The sequence below is a fragment of the Accipiter gentilis genome, chromosome 6, assembly GCF_929443795.1.
Source record: "Accipiter gentilis chromosome 6, bAccGen1.1, whole genome shotgun sequence".
NCBI lineage: Eukaryota > Metazoa > Chordata > Aves > Accipitriformes > Accipitridae > Astur > Astur gentilis.
Window position 1 is genome coordinate 20,315,293 of NC_064885.1, and position 10,039 is coordinate 20,325,331.

The window sequence follows — 10,039 nt, forward strand, 5'->3', positions numbered from 1 at the left end:
AAAGAAAAGTTTTAATCACCATTTTCACCACTATCTGCAGAGGGGCAAGAGGAAGAGCTTTCCAAAACAGTAGGTTTTCAAAACATTATTTGCTACTGCCTCAATCATTCAGAAATTTGCAGCCTTTCCAATATGAGCTAACCTTTCTTTTTTGTGTCTTTCATGTTACTTTATATATGAAATATGTGTGAGAGAGAATATGTTCTAGTAAATAAACTGTATATATGAAGCGTATGATTTAAAAATATATTTTAATTCCCCAATCTGACAGCAGCGTATGGTTCTTATCTTCCTATTTCATCATAAACTTTTACCATTTTCTCCTTAAAACAGCTCCAAGACTTAGTTGGAGACTTTTCTTTCCAGGAACTACTTCAGGTTTGTAACTACAGCAACCAAGAGCAACTGAATAAACAGTAATAAACAGAAAAAGTAAAAACAGGAAAGATGATCACACCCAGAAGTCTGGATAATTTCATATACTTTCTGTGGAACCCCCCTCCATAAATTCTTGACAATTGCCCACTAAATCCCCTACAATCTTTCACCCAAAATGCTCTGAGCTCTTGCTTTTATGATTAGACAACTATCTGAAAATTTACATTACCATCAGTGCAATTTGTGACTCTGCAAAAACTCAGCACTTTAAGGTACAAATCATAAGACCGGCCTCTTTATTTAAAGCTTTGCATGCAGATCAATGGGTGATGATAGAGCGCATACCCTCTGCAAGCCTGTGCACAACACTACAACATTGGTATGGCTAAGATGGCAGAGCCGTACTCCAGAGGCCCTATAAATGCCAGGACAGGGAAGAAGAAGCCTCTTGAATTGCAACAAGGAGAAACTTAGAGTACTGTACACAGGGAAGGACAACCCCATGGTCCAGCACAGGCTGGGAAAGTAGGACTGACATAGATGTCCTCCCAAAAGGGCAATGGGGGGCAGCAGGCTCGATACAAGCCTGTGGTACCCTCTCTGTGTAAACGTGGCAAAATTGATACCAGGACTCACTAAAAATGGGCTCAGTGAAAAGAGAAAAAAAAAAAAAAAAAGGAAAATAAAGTTATTATCTTTCACTTGAGCTGATAAGGCTTCACTGGACTAGAATGTCCAGCTCTGGGCCTCCCAGTTCAAGAGAGATGGGGAGAAACCAGAGAGGTTCAAGCAGATGATTTGCAGGATGGTTGGGAATCTTGGGCACAGGTCTGCAAGATGTCAGGGGAGCTGGACTGGTTTCATCCAGCATGTTGGAAGGTAGTGACAGAGATGATGAAGTCAAGCACTGCCCAGTAGTTCCCAACAATGTAACGGAGTAATGGCCCTTGGTTCAGGTTCAATATTGACAAAAACTTCTTTACTAGGAGGGCAATGCAGCACTGGAAGGGGTTACGCAGAGAAGCTTTGTGATATCCTCTCACAGAGGTTTCCAAGACATAGCCAAAGTCATGGCTGATCTGATCTAGTGTTGGAGAAGGAAACTGGCTCCAGAGGTCCCTTTCCACTGCTCCGTGACTCTCAGCAAATGCAAGTTGGTTTATTTTTTTCTCCTCCAAGACAAAAAGCCACCTCTTAGTCCTGCTGATGTTATAGCACTGGTTGTCAATAGCTCTACTGCAAGCACAGCGCAAGACTGAGGAAATACATTAGCTGCCTAAAAATTACTAGGCAGCAGCAACTGTGACCCATCACACAAGGCTATATTTAAAGATAGGAATAATAAAGCCGTACCTCTGTCTTCAAATCATTCATCACTAAGTACTTGGAAAAGATCATGTTCTAATCTTCAAAGGAATAAGTGCATATACGCAGTAGGCAGAAAGGAAAAGTGTGTATGGACCCTCATATGCATGGGTGGGGGAAAAGTTTGATCTACCAGGGCTAGGGAGACAGCATTCACTCGTGCTGATGTTCGGTCAGTGGCAGAGTCGCAGCACACTCAGGCAGGGAAAGACTTCCACTTACAGAAAGAAATCAATGTAATTTTCTCAATGAAGGAAACAGAAGCCAGTTTACGAAAATCAGCTGTAATAATGGGGAGTGGTGGGACCCACTATGTACAACTGGTCTACAGACTCAGTCTGCTCATGTCATACATGGCGGCAAACTTGGAGCACAGAATCTGAAAGTTAAATTGGACTACTTTCTTCCCATTTATTGCCACCAGTGCCACTTCTTTGTTGGCAAAGAGTGATTTTTATATATAGCTCCATTTGTCTAAATTTTGCCTATTACATATGTAAATGAGAGCAGCCTGTCTGAGCATATTTGAAATTTCTGAAAAAAAAGAGAAAGAAGGAAGAGACCTCAGCTGTGTTGGTTTTACAAGGCTATTACAACAGTCAAAACTTTTAGTGCAAAAAGAGGAGATCTTTTGAGCAAGAAGGTGTTACTTTCAGTTCACTGCTTTTCAAGATGAACTTAAATTTAAATAATACACTTAATTTCTGTCTTTGACGTGCAGCTAAGATTATAGTTCCTTCTAAATCAGAATTTTACACACAGGTTCCTCTGTGAAATTTACTGTTAACTCTGGAGAATCTCCAGTTGGTTGTATTTTTATACCAGGACAAAAGCAATGAAAAACCTTGTGCAACTTGAGAAGGTGCACAACAAATTTGTTGATGAATACAACTGAGGAGCATCTGACATTTTAAAAACAACAACAAAAGACTTCCTGAGTCAATACACAAGTTCACAATTTCTATTTTCAGACTGCACAACAGAAAAGGTTTCTTCCCTCTTGATGTTAATCTTAATACACAGAAAATGGTAGGAACCTGAACATGAACCCCTCACATATCCAGGTCTCCTCCCAGGGACTCAGTTGTACTGTAAAGTCAAGAAGCATTGTTGCGGGGGGGGATCAAGTGATAGCCAAAACCACCCAAAATAATGCCTTTAAACATTTTCATTTTTGCTGTTTTCTGTGAACTGAACAAAACCTGATGCAACTAACCACAATCCTTAAAAAGCAGCTGTATGTAACCTTAATTTTTCTGGACAAGGCTGTTTCAGGACACCCATGTGAGAATATTCACAAAGACGGATTTTGTTTCTATTCAGTCAAGCTTCTCCAGCTGGGCCAAACCCCACAGGTCTTCACAACACAGGAGAGGGCTGGCTGCTCTCGAGGGCATTTTTATCTATAGCAAATTACTCCACCAATATCCTACAATTAGCATTTGTTCAATAGTGAATGTAATGCCCAAGCAGTATTTTGTAGAATCATGCAGCAACTGAAAGACCGTAAAGCGTAAAAGTAGTTTGGACAAAAGGAAAAAAACAAAACCCAACCAAAAAAAACCAACCCCAAACCACACAGGGTTTGTTACCCAAAATCTTTTCCTGTCCCTTTGCCTAGTGGGTTATATCACCTTCCATTCCCTAGGCCTGCTTGAGCACTGAACTTCAGATCAGTGCCACTCACTCCACTAACTTCTAATGCTATAAAAATACTGTCAGAATAATGCTGGACTTTTTGAAAAGTAATATTGCCCCAGAAGTCCCCTTGAAATAACATATTTATATGATTTTTTAAACCAAAACCGTTTTAATGTAAATTCAAACAGTTTATTAGGAAGTAGAGGATCTAATACAAAACTTCTTTTTACAGCCTTTAAAACTGCTTGTACGATACTAAAAGATTTACAAGCTGGAAAGCACCTGAGGAAGGATCCAAGCCTAGATCGAAGCACTGATAGTCTCCTACCTTCTACTGAGGGGCCATGGTGAGCATAGGTGGACATGCACCCTGTAGAGGAGGTCCAACATAATTTCATTATGATTAAATACATTAGTTAAAAAATGTAAATGAGACAGCTTTTCCATGTGAGAACGATCAGCCACCATTTCTTCTTTGTGAGTTTTCCTCAGAAAGAAAGCCTAATAAATGTCACACTAGCAGTTTATCCTATCATTTAATTTCAAGTGTTCAGAAATCTGCAAAGTGAGAAGAGCAGCCACCTCACTGAGGCAGCCTCCAGATCACAAAATGAACTTGAAACGGGTTTGAAGACTGAAACTGATCTTCAGAGAGATATTGTCTTAAACCTTACATCTTTGTGTGCTGCTCTAAGCAATATTTCACTCAAAAGTTATTCTCTAACACCACCACAACTTAACCTGCCCAAAATGCATGCAAACGAACGAAAGATAAACCGAAGCTACTTAAAGGTACAGACTTCTGCCTCTCTCATCAAAATGGTTTTGCAGGTTTTTTTCCCCTTCACATTCAAAACATTTTCCACTTTAGCCTAATTCCTTCCTATGAGTTTTGGGCGTGCTTTCCATCCTTCCACCCAAACACAAGGAGAGGAGCTGTGGAGAGGCAGCATTCTTCGAAGAACTGGCAAGTCTAACAGCAGAAAACAGAGAGCGGAGAGCCCACCAGCCCTGCGTACAAACCTCCCGAGATGATTCTGGCAGTTGCCATGAGAGTGCGCAGGGACCTGCTCAGCACCAGAGTGGCAAATGGCAGTAGCAAAGACAATCCCTTTATGGAGCCAGGAGGATGATGAGACTTTGGCTGCCGCATACCAAAAGGGACTTAATTTTTCCCAAGGGGAACTGTCTCTACAAATAGGGGCAGAAACATGCTTGCCCTGAGCAAATTGTAAAGAAACCTGCCCATCTTTGTTATTTACACAACAGTACAAATGAAAAGCTGGCTTGGTTAGATTTCAAATTAGCACGCTTGCTAAGCATGTAGAGAAACACAGACACAAGCCACACACACACTCTTTGCTCTGGCTGCTCTCCCAGCACTGCCAAAATAAGGGCTGTGGAGAGAAAAGCTCAAAGGCTCAGCTACTGAAAGTGGTAGCAGCTTCTTCTCTTACTCTCTAGCCCACTGTCTCTGTATGGGGAAAGGAAGGCCCAGAGGAACAGAAAAAGAAGATGCTGCAGCATGCAGTGGAAAGTGGTTGTCACAGACAGTGAGTCCAAGGTGGCTTCAGTCCAAAGATCCAAACCTGCTTCTGGACCAAAAACCACAGGAGGCACAGAAAACCCCTTTGACTGCTCTTCCTGCCCAAGGCAAGATTTTGTGTATCTCCCCAGAGGTGTCCCCAGGCTGCTGTGTGTGTGTGTCTGCCCAGCACTCTCAAAAGTCATGCCCTTTGACACTGCATCTCACATCATGGCTCCCACCCGACCCTCGCAGAGGAGACAGACCCTGCTACTCAGCCAGGACATGGCAGGGCAGGACTGGGCACTGGACACACCATGTGGTGCCCATCTTGCTACTCAGAGGAGGTAGCCACTGTCATGAGAACGGATACTGAGGTGGGTCTGCTTAGGCTGGGGTTCCTTCAGCTACAGCAACTGCTTTTGAAAATAGCTAAAACTAATTCTCCTGTAAAGGTATGTGGGAGAGAGAAGAAAACAAAACCAAAAAAACCACCTATTTTTTTAAAGTTAGGAAACATTAGTCTATGGAGAATATTAGGTGAGGGAGCCTGTGCTGCTTCTAAACACATACTTGAAATGAGTTTCTGTTCGCAAAAGAACTATTTGCACTGGAACATCACTCCCAGGAACTGCTTGCCACAAAATATCACGGTGCGATGAACTTTTGCAGTTCTGTTACCTCAGTGTTAGCTAGAAAGCTCCAGAGATAAAACACCCCCCTTTAGCATGGACATACCAAGTTCACATATGCAATCTTCTGTTGATCTTTTTACCATCAGGCCAATACACAGACTAAAGCAAGCGTTAGCACTGAAGCACACCTCGCCAGACTAAGAATAGTTGTATTTATATTGTGTCTTTCATCTGAGGAAGTCAGAATGACTTAAGACAAGAGACACAATCCTCCACTACAGACTGCTCTCCATCTAGTGACGGAAGCATGGGAAGGAAAAAGGATGAACTAGATGGGCAGTAGCCGGGCAGCTGGTGTAGCTGAGGTCCTGCAAGGCGATTCTGTGTCCCTGAAGTGGCACAATTCATTGCCTTTGGCCCTGTTGGAAATTTTGCTCTCACTTATTTCACTTTAAAATATCTATAAAATAAATGTTGGCAGCACTCACTGCAGCATACTGCATGATAGAGGGATCACCAGAGCCAAATTCATGCTGGAACCATGGATTATTAATTTACTTATTTTTTAAATCGCTGCCACTTCTACCTCACCAACAGGTCATAGTGATGGCACTGCTTTCCCCAGCACTCATTGCTCCAAGGTGAGGACTCATCCTCCCAGGAGTGAACTCAGTCACCGCTAGACTGCACATGCACGAGTCAAACAAACCTGCAGTAAATCTGCTCCAGGGCACCAGGATGTCATCTAAGTTGTCTGATCTATACCGACTGACACACTTCACTGAAAAAAAAACCCTCACCCATCATCTGGCACCTCCTCCACACCGTGCCTAATTGCTTTTATACACGCTGCCTGTACTGAAGGTCACAGTGCTTATTCATTTAAACCGCAGGAGGCAGCGCTGTGGGGAGGCACGGCACACTTGCAGACCTCGTGGCAAGTCCCAAACCTTGCCCAAGATGCAGGTGTTTCGAAGCAACCGTGTCCTGCCATTTATCTTCTCCGCACCCCAGCTCACCACTTCTGCAAGTCCTCTATTAGCCAGCGTTCTGGGCCCCAGCCCTGGACCCACACGCAGTGGCCAGCTTTCCATGGGGTGAGGAGCATCCCACAGGCATGAAAGATCCTATCTCAGCTGATGGATGCTGCCACCATGGCAGCCCCCTTGCAGTCTGCTCCATGGTACCCAGAAGTGCTGCCAAGGGCAGGCTGCTGCATGTGAGCCATTATGTTTGTGGGTGGTTTGAAAAATCAGTCATTTTTCTCCCCCACTTACTGAAGCACAACAGTTTCAAGGACAGATGGATTTCCATGTTAAGGGGAAAACTGCTTTTCTCATTCAGTTTTGAGGCCCTAGTCTACCACTTTCTTCATATTTCTTGAGACCTGGCAAACTACACCTGTAAGTGAGAGACATTGTTCCACAGTTAATCTTCATTCAAACCAAGCCTGCATTTACCTAGTTCAGTGCACAACTAAAGTGCCAGGTTCTGGAAACTGCAAACAGCAACATTGATGCATACCGCCACATCAGGATCACACACCAAAACCACTGTTGTTATTTTAAAAAACGCAGCTTTAAGTAAACACATGAGACATTCCGGAAAAATCTAACAGAGAGAGCAGAGAAGGGCTATCGATTGTCCAGTCATAGGAGCTATATGTATTTATACATTAAATACATATAAATATTTTATCTTTTGTACAAGGTGCTGAAGTGAAACTAAGGTTTCATTTTGCAATCCCCCAGCAGTGCCAGGGCTCAGTGTCACTTTTCAGTTTCCCAGAGGTCCTCTCAGCAGCTCTATTTCCTAGCTGCATTTTACCACACTGTAAATATGCCACACTGTCTCCTGAGCGAAGCAACGGCTCCCACCTCAAGCGAAGCACCCTACTGCAGTGTCAAATAAACTACTGAGGCTCTCTCAACAGTCACTGAAGAGCTTCTGGCATGTCCAGCGAGCAACTCAACTTTCCAACATCTAGATTGCCCTCACCAAGAACCAGTCTGTCCCCGCCAAGGACAGAAGGCTGCTAGGACATCTGGGTTCTCAGATCACTTATCTGTGTACTCTGCATCTGTTAAATACTTGCATATCTGTATCCTGCAGATGAAACCATACAGATGCTTATTAAGCATCTCTGCCACCCCAATCAACTCATTACTGAAAATGATGCAGCCAATAATTACCCAGAAGCTATCTGAGCTCTGGAAAGGAGACCATGCATGACTGCCCTTGTAGGTTAATAAGAGTTCATACAGTCATTAGTATCTGTATTAAATCTACTAATTGTCTGGTGTTACTGGAAAAAATGAAGATTCCAGTGTTTTTCTGAAACCTTTGATCTGTTTATTTACTGAGTAAACATTACTATGATTTGTCTCCCCTTTGCTCAAGTTTACGTTGGCTGGGGAATTCTTCTCGGTATTTCCTAGAATCATAACAATGCATGTAGAATATGCCATTTCTTTTAAAAGATCCTAATACCTCAGCTTTGAACCTTTTACAGAACATTGCCTTTTCTCTGCTCCTAGACCAAGTCTTTTCCAAAGGCAAGTAATACCAGTGCAGTAAAAGCAAGACTCACTCCTGGTTCCTACAGCAGTTGAAAAAAATTGCTGAAACAGTATAAAGTCATCAAAATAACTGCACTGAATTCTTACAAATCTCTGTCCCTCTTTTTCCACTGCACTCTATCTTCTTAAGTGTGCCCAGCACATTACAGTTCCAGTACAATCAGAGAACTCTGTGTATTTCCAGCTCTCTTCTTCTAACTTACTGAGATCATAGTGCAAAGCAGGGCGCTGTGACATGATTGCCTTGAAACTATAGGAGATCACTGGACTGGTTAAAATACCAAAATCAGAACTGTGGCAAGTGTGATTTTTTTTTTATATTTTTTTTTTATGTGACACCAAGGACTAAGGTCAATAAAGACAGTAAAATTATTACAAGAAGTATCACCTTCAAAATCTGTTTCTCATTAGGCTTTTGTAGTAGAAATACAAAGACATCCTAGGAATTAAATCTTTTTCTTAAAAGTAGACAGCATGATTCCTTTTGAGTCACAAACTTCTCTAAATAAATCTAAACCACATTTGCCCAATTTACATAGCAAAACCTTCTTTTGTTTCTCCTGTTTTGACTTCCAGTGCTGGAAATTCAGCTTGGGGAATTCAGCTGGATCATTTCTTATTTATACATCCCTGTCAAACAAATTCTGTGTTGGCTAAACTTTGTAAAAGTCCATTTCACTGCTGTTTTCTGGCAACACACAAACATAAGAAGGGACCAAAGTCACTGCTACAGCCAGAGCCTCACCAGCAAGGATGCTGACAGCATGCAAGAACAAGCACATGCTCCCTTTCCACACTTACGCTGGAAAGCAAATGCCTGCTCTCTCTCACACCATTATTCATTTAGAGCAGAGAGTAATGCTTCAAGTGTCATCACTTGCAGATTTCAGTCTAACTCAGTAGGAATTGCCCCTCTGTTGGCTCAATACTGCAGACAGGAGAAAAAGAGAAGCAAAAAAGTCCTACCATCAAATAAAAATATTCTGGTATTTCCTAACTGCACGAAGTACCAGCTCTATTATGTAAAAAAAGGTGTTCACGTTGATCTTTAGGACAGAATTCACTATCACCACCTTCGGTCTGACTCCAGCAAACCTACCAGTGAGAATTCTCCCATATGAAAAGCTGACAAGATTTAACATACAATTTTTTAACAGAGAACATACATTACATCATGCTCTGTCTCCCAGCATCCAGTAGGGGGGAACTAGCAAGGAGGTGTTTCCTTACTTTCAGCCTTTAGCTACATCTTGCCTCTCCAGCTTTCTGACCTTGAAAACACCCTTAGTCATGCAGCCATGGTTTGCTTTTTCTGTCTCCTGCTTTTAAGCTGCTGTCTCTTGACTTTCTGCTGCATTCTGCCTACAGTTTGAACCCTATAAAAATCAAGAGGTGTGACTAGATAAATCTTTCACCCTGTTTGCACCCAGTCCACCCACTGACAGAAACCCTTCTCAATGCCAACACCAAATGTTTTTTAAAAATTAATTAGAGCTCAGTGTGGCTGATAGCATCACCAGTCTCTGTCAATGCCAGAGTTAGCATCCACACCAGGGACTCGCCATCGCTAGTCTAGTCTTCAGGTCCCTGTTTTTTCAGTCATCACTAAAAAAATGGAACAGTCAGCTGTTCCCTCAATTAATTTGAGTGGAAGGTGGAGAGTGCACCCAGGAGCTTGAGTGAGATCTGTAAATGCCTAAAGATCAGAGATATGTTAGCAGGAGGCACCTGAGCTTCAAAATCATTTCAGACTATTGTAACTTCTGAATTCTTTTTAAAAATTTTTTTTTTTTTTTAAGAGTGGGTGTCTACAGGCTTGGGTTTTCTTACTGTAACTTGAACTCAGGAACCAAAAAACTAGCCCAAAGATGTACAGACATCACCTACCAAGGGCAAAGGTGTCACTCAGCTTTTTA